Here is a 13,126-nt window from a genome sequence, read left to right as displayed (position 1 = left end):
TAAATCCTTGACTTTATGGATTATCTCCGAAAACAAATAAAATCTGACACTATCCAAAAAAAAGGTATATACAGTATAAATACAAGTAATTTAACTGAAGGGATTGCATGATGGATGGATGGATGGAATGATATTATGTGTTGAATATGATTATTTCTAGCCTCTAATGCCAAGGGGCTCTCTCTTACACTCAAGAAAACAATGTGGCTATAGCCAGAGTAAAGTAAAAGGAGGCATTCATACACTGAAAAGTTAATAAAAACTATAAATGGGTGGGAACAAGTGTTGTGTACCTTCCCCATTGTAACTCTCAATAAGCATCTAAGTCTGCTTTATCTATCTATCTATCTATCTATTGCCAGACGCCTCAATCCCGTTTGGGGTGGCCACAAACAAATCGCCTCCAAGTCGCCCTGTCCCCCGCCATTTCACTACCCTGCTCCCAACTCACACCCCCCTCTCTCATATACCTCTCCACCCCATCCCTCCATCTCATCCTCGGTCTCCCCCTCCCTCTTCCACCCTCCACCTCACTCACATACACTCTCTTCGTCAGTCTTTCACCCTCCATCCTCTCCACATGGCCAAACCACCTCAGTGTGTTCCTCACAACGCTTCCTATCACATCCACATCAACACCACAACGCTCCTTTATATCCTCATTCGTCAGCCTGTCTCTCCACGTGACTCCACAAGCTCCTCTTAAATAACTCATTTCCACTGCTCTCACTCTTGACTTGTGTCCTTCCAACAACGTCCAAGCTTCACTTCCGTACGTTAGAGTTGGTATCACAATACTGTCATGTAGTAACTTTTTTACTTCCATGCTCACTTCCCTGTTTTCTATCACTGCTTTCAAGGAACCAGCAACCTTTCTTCCCTGCTGTACCCTTTCAAGCACTTCACCCTCCAAACCTCCATCCTTACTCATCACACTACCCAAATACTTAAACGTACTCACATTTTCCAATTCCTCACCATCCAACCTCGCTATACATTCACTGACTTCACCTCTCTCAAAGACCATCACTTTACTCTTCTCTACATTCACCTTTAGGTTCCGTTTCTTACACACTCTCTCAAACTCATCCACCAAGCCTTGCAGCTCCCCTTCATCTTCACTCAACAACACAGTATCATCTGCAAACAACAGTACAGGGAGTTTCCAAACACTATCCTCTCTCACCAGGGCCACTCCAACATCCACTACCCTACCTTGTACCTCTTTTATTACCCCATCCATGTACAGATTGAACAACCATGGAGACATGACACATCCCTGTTTCAAACCAACTTTCAAAGAGAAAAATTCACTTAGTTCACCATCCACACGCACTGCAGCCTTAGCACCATCATACATACTCTTCACAGCATTCAACAACTTCCCATCTACTCCATATATTCTTAACACTTTCCACAATCCTTGTCTATCCACCCTGTCATATGCTTTCTCCAAATCCATGAAAGCCGCATACAACTTCTGCTTTATCCTTTCCCTAAATGGCCTTGTAAGTACCAAACATTCATAAGGATGCCTAACAACACACTGATAAACAAAAGTATAAACATGCTTATTGCATTTAAAATGAACTATGATGATAGGCAGGCTTGGTGTAAGGGAGGGGAGGAGGGAGGTGTATAGTGGTCTTATGAATGGTCACACGCCATACACTATAGGAAGAAGGGGCCCATGCAATGGCCGGAAATGCCATATCTGAGCATGTGCTATGTGCCATTTTGAACCTGACCAACAGCCATGTATGCTATATAAGAATGACATTATGGGCAGGCTCACTGTAACTTCGATGAAAAGATTTGCTTGTAATCTATTCGCCATTAAATCCCAGTTTAAACTCATCTCCAGTAGGTACTTGAATAGTTATTTCAGCATGGGTTGCATCTTCCAGTGGCTGCCACTAGCTTGTGTACCTAGCACATTTGGAAGCAAATCAAGTCAGTCTCCAACAGATTTCAGTAGTCAGCAATGAACTTCCTATGCCATGATTATTTTTACAAGTTAACTGGCAGACAATTCTGCATCCTCAACCTGGTTTGAAAACTTTTTCAGTACCTGCAAATTATGACTTTCAAATTAAAAGTGCAGACTTGTCAATTGTACGGCAAAAGAGGCATACAGAAAAGCTCATAAATGACTGCATCATCGTACCAAGTCCTCGTAAACATTTAGAAAAGATCTCCATGCTGTTTCATGCTTTAACCATCCTTACACACGGGATACATGGTTGACAGATGAAAGCTATCTCATCCAAATTAGCACAGTTCCTTGACTACCTATCTATCTATCTATTTCCAGGCGTCTTAATCCCGTACGGGGTGGCCACAAACGAATCGCTTCCACGTTGCCCTGTCCCTCGCCATTTCACTGCCTTCCCCCCTGCTCACACACCCCTCTCTCATATACTTCTCCTCTCTATCCCTCCATCTCATCCTCAGCCTCCCCCCCCCCTCCAATTACCTCAAATACAGTCTCCTTGTTAGTCTCTCACTTTCTATCCTCTCCATATGGCTAAACCACCTCAATGTATTTCTCCCAATGCTTGCTATCACATCCACATCCACACCACAATGCTCCTTCACTTCCTGATTTGTCAGTCTGTCTCTCAATGCAACTCCACAAGCTCCTCTCAAATAACTCTCTTCCACTGCTCTCACTCTTGACTTGTATCCTTCCAACAAGGTCCAAGCTTCACTTCCATACGTTAGAGTTAATATCACAATACAATCATGCAACGACTTTTTCACTTCCATGCTCACTTCCCTATTTCTTACCCCTGCTTTCAAAGAACCAGCCACCTTTCTTCCTTGCTGTACCCTTTCAAGCACTTCATCCTCCAAAGTTCCATCCTTACTCATCACACTACCCAAGTACTTAAATGCACTCATATTTCCATTTCCTCTCTTTGACACTTCACTTAAATCATCTGACTAAATTTGTTTTGGGATAAATATGATGGCCACAATCCCAGTTCATGAGCCAGTGACAATATGCCTAGGGGAAACATATCCATATACTGTACAATACAGTATATAACTGCTGAAGCATCTTAACCTCTAATTACTTCAAAACAGTTTTATTACTCACAATCTGCACAATCAAATATAGCCCTACGTGACAACAAACATTCGCTTCAGCTTTTAGTTCCTGAGCTAAGATGTGTTCTTATGCCTTAAACACCATAATCTACATCCTGGGGCAATAAATATGGGATTATGGCAACCCTCCCACTCAAGCTGCAACTATCATTTTAAAAAGACGTCAATCACATTCATTGTAAACAACAGATGCCAATGTAACATTAATGACAGTACAGTAATATAAAAGGCAAAGAAACTATGAAACAGTAAAACTGTCCCACTATCTATCCTATAAGTTTTACCAGACCAAATAGCTCAATCTCTGTCTGACACCATTAGTGTTTGAAAGTTCAAGAGCCAGATTCTCAAAATTCCACTGCAAAAAGACATACATGCACACATACACAAAAAAAAATCATTGACATAATACCCATTAACAGCATAACAAAATATTTTGCAGGACCAGAGACATAAGTAAACGCTTCCTCAGACACTAGTGAACAGGAGTTTGTGAAGAAATAAACAATTAAATAATTACAAAATATATAGGTTAAATTACTTCATTCATAAAAGATGATGATGTCAATAACATAACAAAGCTTTACATACTGTATTTCACCACCACACTCTAAAAAAGCTACAGGCAGTTACTGTTAGGACCAAATAATCTTTCACATACTGTACTATTAAAGTATGCTTAAATATTTGCTTTCACATTCAGTGTTTGCTATTATATCAGCTATAGGAATAACATAAGCTCTACAATGCTGCATAATATCCCACCACGGACAACAGGTCAAAGAATTATATCATGATCCACTTTCTTCTGTCACAATGTACTGCACCCATATATTAACAGCTTGGGGTAAATCTCCTTTTCATCATCATCATCCCTCAATTAACCCTTTAGCTGTCATAGACATAATGGAATATTTAATTCAAGTTGACTTTGGGTTGTTCAGTCCACATGAGGAAAATTTCAGCATTCCAAAGTTTTCTAACTCTGTCTTCTAGAATATTCCTCAGCTAGGTAGCATCATGATGTAGCAACCTGAATATGATAATGTAATATGTCCACAGAAGGCAAATGGGTTAAGATCAATATGGTAACTAATATTGGTCACCAAAGGTCAAATGCAAGATTAGTTATATCATATTATACTAAGCAATGCTTACGTTGGGTTGGTCAGCAAATACAATTTTAAACATACAGGAACTTTACCAAGTACCTAATGCTTCTCAGATAATGCCACTAGAGTATCATGGCCTGTTGTAAATCACCAAGGAGCTCTGCAGGTCAGCTTCAAATATCAATGAACGACTTTTGAACTAAATGACAATTTAAAAAAAATTCATGTTCACAACATCACGGCAGTTCAGTCTCCCGATAACCTGAATTCATAAATATTAACTTCCTGGACAAGAATAAATATCAAAGCAACAAAAGACTGACATATTGGACTACCAGATGCATGGTATACAAATGGGACAAATTGAGTAGTGTGTTTGAAAGGGATAAATAATAAGTACCTGCAGATATTGAGTGAAAGTGGACGGACTGTTTAGCTGACTTTCGGACGGCCGCCACCACAAGTATATCTAGAAGACCCAAACCCTTGAAAAAGTTTGCTTCCCCATTACATATGATTCTCATCTTCTGCTCCCTCTTTTAATACACAAACTAAATAGGGTAATCATAAACAGCATCCTGTACTTACAAGTACATAAAGTAGTATATATGATCATTCTTGATGCTTTAAGAACTAAGGTGAAATAAGTAATGTTTTGCAGTACATTACAGTACATAATTATTTCACCAGTGATGTGTATGGGACTCTACAAAAAGTTTACAATGTTTGTATGAGTTAAGTTTTAAGTACTATTCACTGCCACTATTCCTGTTAATTAACTTAAGATCATAAACTATTTTCTAATCCCTTTAAGAAATCAAGTAACTTGTATTCCAATATTATTTTAATGCTGTCAATGTTCGTGGTGGGATACAATACAAGCAAGCACTGGTGTGCACAACCTGATCTGAGCCCTGAATCACTTCAAATACTGTACTGCACTTGGAACCAACCACCAGATCCAGTTTTTAAAAATCACTGTGATAAAATTCAATATCTTCTAGTTTCTTTACTGGATTGCTGAAAAAAATAATTTGATCATGAATATTTTAAAACAAGAATTTGGTCTCCAAGTACAGTAATATATATGTAATAAATATGGACAGCTGTGTCCCAATACAGTGATATACAACACTTTATTACACTTGTAAATCATACACTCTTGATAAAGAGGTATGTTATCTCAAACAATCATGTGAGGAACTCTTTCAGATATTCATAATCCATTCCATGCCATTCACCTGGAAATAAATATCATGGAGACATTCACTTACTCATATGATGACCATGAACAAGAGATCTTGTGTAATAGTTTTGTATAAAATACAATGATGATATACAGTACAAGTAGATACATCTACTTAAATTTCTGAGAAAGCTACCATACACAAAGAATATCACTGCTGACAGTAACATTCTTGGTCACCATTAAATACACACCTCAGTGTCTTTGTAGCACACACACACACACACACACACACACACACACACACACACACACACACACACACACACACACACACACACACTTCATATGACACAGCGATACTTGTGATTCATGGCTGAACCTAAAAGCATTAATAAGATCACAGACAAAAATATGTATGGTAACATTTGAAACAACAGAAATGAGTGGCTCATATAGAAGAAACAAAATGTTGTAATAAGTTAAATGTTTACTGACAACTAGCTTAAAGTACAACTCCCTATTCAACTGTACTGGCAAAAACACTAAACTTAAACCTCTTTTCAACTAAATTAAGCTCTGACAAGATTTAGGCAGTATTACAAAAACTCTTTAACTGTAATACCTGTAGTAACAAGAAAAAAGTACTTTGTCTCCTCTATCACAAAGTAACCAATTAAACATACCCTTCATTTACACATACTGGGTTCCTTGTCCATTCCTTGCAGTCAGTAAAGATCCAAGCACTATCATCAGAACTAGTGCAAGTATACTGTTTTGGCACCTGATCCAGCTGATATACTTGGACTTGCCCTGTAAATTATTACTCTGATATATGAAAGTTTCCTAAATCCAAGTAAGTATCCAAAGTAAATATAAACACATGATGAATAAATTTCACTGGATACATAAATCTACCTAACAGCAAAAAGAAAATAATATATTGCATGTATTCAACACTAGAACAGCATTCCGCAATAACGACAGAACTCTTATCTAGTCCACTGTAATGTTAACCACTGTAGTCAATTATTTTGTACAAAATATATCTTCTACTGTTTACAGTGAATACAGAACTCTAGTGAACTGTTATTTACAATACACAAAATACTGCACAAAAATTAAACCGACTAACTGAGAAATACAAATCACTTTTAATACATAATACAGTATGATATTTACCCTTGGAATATCCTTGGATTTTCTGAAAAAGATGCAAAGAGCCATATCAATTACTTGGATACTGAGCACACTCCCTAAATTCTAAAGGGAGGAACTAAGGCCTGGAGTAATTTGGTGGTAGATGCTGGTACCACAAAAAATAGGCAAAATACTGTACACCTACATCAACTGCCACCTTCACCTTCCCACCCCACTTAGCCGCTAGTTTTGACTCGTGAGGACGGAGAGCAGACTCAATATTGTTATGGTCAGTGGTGGAGAAGTCCACATCTGGATTATCAAAATGGTGGCATAAAATCCTAACAAAACCATGGTTGTCATCAAAATCCCTGGGGAATCTTTCTTAACTACTGCATAATAGACATAACTCCTAGCTGCTGTTCAGTTCCATCTACTGAAGAAATAGTGAAACATCTATCAATACTGTATTAAACTATGTATGATTAGTCAGAATTCAAATTAAATTTGTTATACTATAACTGCAGTGCTGTGATACTTCTGTATATTCATTGTTTGAGAAGAAGAAATATATACTTATAATACAATCACATTAATGTTTATAGTTTCTAATTATACTGCCAATAGCATTTTATGTGAAATAATGACTGTATTAACCACAGCTACCTGACTGCCAATCAACCATTCATATAAATCCATTGTACGGGTTTATAACGTTATACCTAACCTCATCTCTTCTGCTTTCTTTTCAGTCAGTTTACAATCTAAACAAACTGTTCATCACAGGACTTACAATAGCTTTTATCATGCCTAGATTAGTATCAAAAAAGAAAAATAATCAGTTACAATGCCCACACATCTTACACTGAATGTGATTATGCCACTGAGAACTATTAGCTAACTAAATAACCTAGTATTGTAATTCTACAGCAGCTATCTTCTGAAGCATTACTGATAGCATACATATTCATCTACTGACAATTTCAAAATGATGATACATTCTGTTGCTTTATTCTTGGTACCTCCAAGCAATTTTTATAATTATAGAGATTTTTGTAGTGGAAAGTTCAGAAAGGCGTATGTAATCTCCCTCGTGTGAAAAGCCTCGCCTAAACTGGACAAATTATTTGCACCTGGCATGAATATAAAGTACATAAACAGAGTGAGAGGGATGAAAGTATTAATGAAAAATTCAACAGTGCAGGCAAAATAATGTTCCAGTCATCTAAAACTATCAACAGATGCATAAAGCTGCCCCTTTCTTCGTTTTTTTAAGCAAAAAATTTCACACTGGAGGGGTACTAAACTGAAGATAATTTGACAGTCTACTGGTAGCTACCACTCTCTTCTTTAAACAAATCATCAACTCCTTTACTACAATAAGGATTTTTCTATTTTCTTCCTGCTACCATGAGATTATTTTATTTAATTCAGGGTAAGCATTCCAAATGAAGGTGTTAGAAACAATTTCTATTTACTGCAAGTCCTTCAGTAAGAGTTTCTTTTCAGAACTAGAGACACCACCCACAGTAACAGGGACATAAGATATACTCAAAATATATTCAAGTGCATGTTAATCCTATTTATTTCACTTATGTGCTGTTTTGCTATAAATATTTACAAATCTAAGACTTAACAGCTTAAGGATTTCTACCTGTAATGACAAACTGGCATTTTCAGGCTTTCAGTATTTCTAATTTGTGAGTCATGGATATACTCATATAAGACTTACTGTGCAGAACTCAAAACCCCATAAAAATCAATGTTTCATCTCAGTAATATGTACAATCTAGTGGAATGTCAACTATTTACAGAAAATACTGTAGTGCTACATAAATCATCAAAACTCCAGGCAATGTTATTTTATTCAGAACCCTTATTACCATCACCACTGCCATACCCTCATAAAGCACTTCCTGTATTGCAACTTATTTTTCTTTAAATCAGACAGCACTCAAACTATAAGCCACTGACAAACACATGATGTACTAATCCTACCTACCTATACACCATTTACAATACACTGTAATATCTGATGCTACTTTTGTGCAATAAGTTGCTACTGGGAGTATTGAAACTTGGCGCATTAACAACAAACCAAGCAGTGAATAATGATACTTGTGCCTCACACAGCTGGCAGAGAAAGAGAAATCATTCTAAGAATATCACCTGACATCTTGCTCCTCCAATAAACCTTCACATGAAGGACGATTGTTGGAGGGGAAAAAAAAAAAAAAATGTATATGTCCAGAGGTCTCCTACACGATCTGACGGACAGCGTCTTCTTGTTTTAGGCTGGTGAGTTTTTTTAACATGGAATCAGATATGGAAATGTATTTTTCAGTAACAGCTATTGATTGTGTGGTAATTCAACACAGTATGTAAAATAAAATTTGAAATGTAGCAAATAAATATGATGCAGGTGACTCCATTGTCTACTGAAACCCCATGCATGAATGACTGATCTAGATGCTGCCAAAGTTCTACATTAGGTATTGGTGAATTAAATGCCTCATTTAATCTAACTTAACCTAGGTAAGTTTTATGTAAAATAATTGTAATCTGGATAAACTCATCAATAGGAAAACATCTTCACTCCCCCTTCCCCAATCCCCATACTCACTCTTCACTGGCACCTGAAGGGAACAGCTTTCAGTCATTTTATGGCATCATCCAGAAACTTTTAAATGGTTATGTACAAGTAATCATACTAGATTTGTAAAGTTGAAAAAAGGGTTTGGTTCTTGTATCCTAGCCTTTATTTTTTGTCTTGAATAACTCCTCTCATCACCACTTAAAATGCAGATGAAAGCCTAGTCTTCAGGGTGCTTTCAGATTCAATTGCTATGATTATTTTTCCCTTTGCAAAAAACCTGTGTGTGTGAAAGTACTGTATATGTATATGACTGATTGTTAACTATTGTTAGACTAAAAGCACCAATTGCAACTGCTTTTCTCCTAATATACAATACTAAAAGATTCTACATGATTATTTCTAGGTTCATGAACCATCTATTGATGCCACACTTGCATTTCTACCTGTGTCAATATAACTTTATGCTATGAAGTCAACAAAACTTTCAAAATGCAGTCTACTAAAAACAATTTTTCTCTGGTATTATTCTTATAAAAAAAAAAAAAAAAAAAAAATCACAGCATCACGATTATACATTCTAAAATAAAATTTTCATTGTGTTCTCAAAATGCATTGCAATAATGAAGCTTTACTAAGCAAGCACTAGCAAGTCATTACAGCAGCTTATATAAGAGAGGTCTCTGGACATTGTTACTGCAAATGTTTTATATGCTGTCATGACACTTTTTTCACTTGCTTTTTTACTCATTTCTCTTCCACTATACAGCCAAGTCGCCTATGGTGTGTGCTTCTATGCTACAGTTTTCTATGACACGACAAGGTGCCAGACCCAAAAAAACGAACCACGCGCATAAACTATACCTACGGCGGTGGTGTGGCAAGGTTTGAAATGCGTGGGCAAATTCACTTGGCGGCTGGAATGCAAACCTCAGCCCTCGCCCGCCGTTCAAACCCCTCTCAGTGTGTAGCCAGATCGCTTGTTATCTGATCACCCTCCTGTTTTTTGTGCCTACTGTTACATGTAATACATGTACTGACTGATTGCATGATTGTGTGTGTGTGTGTGTAAAGTGGGGAAAAATGGGAAAAAGTGGTGTGAAAAGGGGGACTTTGGGCAAAAGTCCAGAACCAAATTCCACTTTTCCCATAGGTTTAGTTATTTGTATGGCACAGTTTTCTACAGTACGGGAGCAGTCCAGAACCAATTAGCAGTGCCTTAGGCGATTTGACTGTATCTCTCTCACAGTTTCCTCAATCTTACTTTCAATATTACTTTCACAGACTTCCATAAGCATCCTAACAACATGCATTCTTTGACTATGGATATTTTACCATCAAACAGGAGCACATAACTTTTCCAGCTACTTTTCCATATTAACATCCTCATAAACAGCTCTGCTGTTTAAACAATTTATTATGCTCAATTCTGCTGGTGTTCTGAAAAAAGTTATTGGATGCCACCTCTTCAAATCCTTACTTCAAGTATCAAATTCACACATACATTAACTTTATACATCATCTGAAGATTATTTTCACTTATACATCATGCATAATTAGTTGGCAATTAGTGTCCTGCCTTACCATTGCTTAAGTGTAGTGGCATATCTCTTCTTGCCTGTCACATATGACCTTACAGTTCTTCAGTCCTGCATTTATTCAATCGCTACAAAATGCTACTTGATACAGTACTTATTTTTCATTCATTTAAGGAATGACTCCATAGCTAAATCATAAATGGTACTGCGATCCTCCAACTAATTAAAAATAAAATACACCGACAATCAGTAAAGACACACACTGAAAGAACACAAAACAATATGTCCTTTGAAACTGCTGCCAGATATATTTGTACATATGTCATAACAATAAATAGAGGCTATCTATCTATTGCCAGACGCCTCAATCCCGTTTGGGGTGGCCACAAACAAATCGCCTCCAAGTTGCCCTGTCCCCCGCCATTTCACTGCCCTGCTCCCAACTCACACCCCCCTCTCTCATATACCTCTCCACCCCATCCCTCCATCTCATCCTCGGCCTCCCCCTCCCTCTTCCCCCCTCCACCTCACTCACATACACTCTCTTCGTCAGTCTTTAATATACAAAATAAGATTGTAGGGTACAAATCTGTAATTTAATTTCTGTTGAATAACTTCTGCTGCAACACTCCATGGAGGTAATGTACCATAAAGAAACTAAACTGATGACTACTACAACCATGGACATTAACCACTTCTTTGCACAAGTGATATTAAATGCTTAGTCACAAATAGCGGCCTAGAACAGTGCAGAGTCACTAACATACCTAAGTTCTTAACAGTAGATTCATAGTTTACATGGAACTCAATTGCTACATACTATCCACTGTTTCCACTGTGAATAATGCTTTGGCATGCAACATAATTAAACTGTAGAGAATATCCTACAGTTTCAACGTAGCACTAGTGCAGTGAGATAATTACTGGAAAAACTACGGAAACCATAAAAATGGACAACATACTGACCACTAATGCTGATATAACCACTGCAACTAGGGAACATGTATGTCACTTTACCACTAGTTTAAGTAAATATTACTGCACTGGTTACCTTGACAAAACAATACATATACTCGTGATTTTCATTTTGGCATTCAGTGTAGCTTCAGAACTTTAGTTACCTCAAAGAACTACTACTGGACAACCTCTACATGCATTCATCTCAGGACTCGGTAAACTTGAGCTGAATGATCTCTTGGAACATATACAAAATCTATTAAGTCAGCTTCATATGCATAAAACAACATTTTACTAATATTTCTCATACCATATTAACACATCCAATGTATGATTATGCAGAAAGATGTGATTATCTAAGCATGGACACTGCTGACTGAGTCCCTAGACCAAACACAGGGGCTGCTATAATAAAATCTTAATTCCCTAGACCAAACACAGGGGCTGCTATAATAAAATCTTAAGTCCTGACAGCATCTCCCTTAAGCTCCTGATATTGTAGTATATTCAGGTACTGAGACAGTTACGTATCAATCTTCACCATTACTCTTTCAGTTCCTCCTTCCTTCCCAGCACTCCTTTCCTTCCTTTCTTTGCTGCTTCCTTAACCTCATCTATCATCTTTCACCACCATCTTTTCTCCTATTTCTTTATATACATCTTGTCTCATAATACAGTATTATGTATTAGTCATATAAAATGCTTATAAACGATGAGTAAATGGAAGATTGTGGGTTGACTATAAACACGTGTGTTACTGTACTCCGTACAATGACTGTAATGGTTTTATACTAATCATATCCAATATTTATGACATAATTCAACAAAAGAGGCATCTTAAACTTCAAGGTTACTTTTGTACAATAAAGAACATTTGTACAATTATGTACAAAGAATTACTTCAGCATACAGTACATACATCATTTTTCTATGATTAAATTATTTTAATCACAGAAAAACAAATCAACAGCTGCAGCAATTTTTTGCTGGTCTACACTAGAAAGCTTGATGTCTAAGACATATACCTTTTCATTTTTACTTCAGTAGCAATACATGAATGCAATGACATTAACACTGCAAGCTCTCAAAGCAGTAGTTTTGAGTTCTACTTCACTACTCTTCCTACTTGACAGGCTGAACTGAATGCCATGTAATATGGCATTCAAGTACGTACAATACATGCAACATAAAAACGCAGATGTGGAGTTGCTGTGTACCGAGTATTTTAATCAAGAAATAAACAAAACTGAATCCATCCATCATCCAATCCTATGTCGCCCCATAGGAAGCGTAGGAACCTGGGGCTAGGCAAGTTGGTCCTGACATTCAAGATGAGAGTGAGTCATGGAAGTAAATTTACTAAAAACAATAAACATATACTGCATATATAACCTTGGATATTGTTGCACTGATAACTAAATACCTGTACTACTAAATAATTCTAAATGAACCTCCACTTCATGGTACAAAATGGGTGGCTGAAGTT

This window comes from Coenobita brevimanus, chromosome 18 (assembly GCF_032717465.1).
Source record: "Coenobita brevimanus isolate Jiangsu-jjx chromosome 18, ASM3271746v2, whole genome shotgun sequence".
NCBI classification, from domain to species: domain Eukaryota; kingdom Metazoa; phylum Arthropoda; class Malacostraca; order Decapoda; family Coenobitidae; genus Coenobita; species Coenobita brevimanus.
This window is presented reverse-complemented; position numbering follows the sequence as displayed.